The sequence below is a fragment of the Sinocyclocheilus grahami genome, unplaced genomic scaffold, assembly GCF_001515645.1.
Source record: "Sinocyclocheilus grahami isolate Dianchi unplaced genomic scaffold, SAMN03320097.WGS_v1.1 scaffold2090.1, whole genome shotgun sequence".
In the NCBI taxonomy this organism is placed as follows: domain Eukaryota; kingdom Metazoa; phylum Chordata; class Actinopteri; order Cypriniformes; family Cyprinidae; genus Sinocyclocheilus; species Sinocyclocheilus grahami.
Window position 1 is genome coordinate 7,491 of NW_015507269.1, and position 454 is coordinate 7,944.

The following is a 454-nucleotide window of genomic DNA, read 5'->3' on the forward strand; positions in this document are numbered from 1 at the left end:
ACTGGAGGAGCAAAATTATTTAAGATATTAAGTCCTGCAAAAGTGTATCAAAATGAAATGTTTTAAATGATCAAACATTTAAGCTTAAAACTAAACATTTTCAGCTGATTTATTATGAAACGGTGTTTAAGACAATATTTTTTTGCATCATAAGTAAATGCATCTGGATTCATAAATGTTTAGATATTTGGAAAACAAAAAATATGCGGGAAGAAAATCATATTGCAGTGTGAAATTAATCAATGCTTTAGAAGTATTTTTTTGTGTTTTTAGTTCATATTAGCTAATGTAGTTAACTAATATTAACAAATGCAATTTTACTAAGTCGTTATGCAAATGCATTATTCATAAATGTATTATTTATTTGGCTCTGTACTATAGCGACTAGTATTAAACTATTGCATGTTCTTCATTTGGTTTTTAGATTAATCCTGCATCATGACACTAACAATAC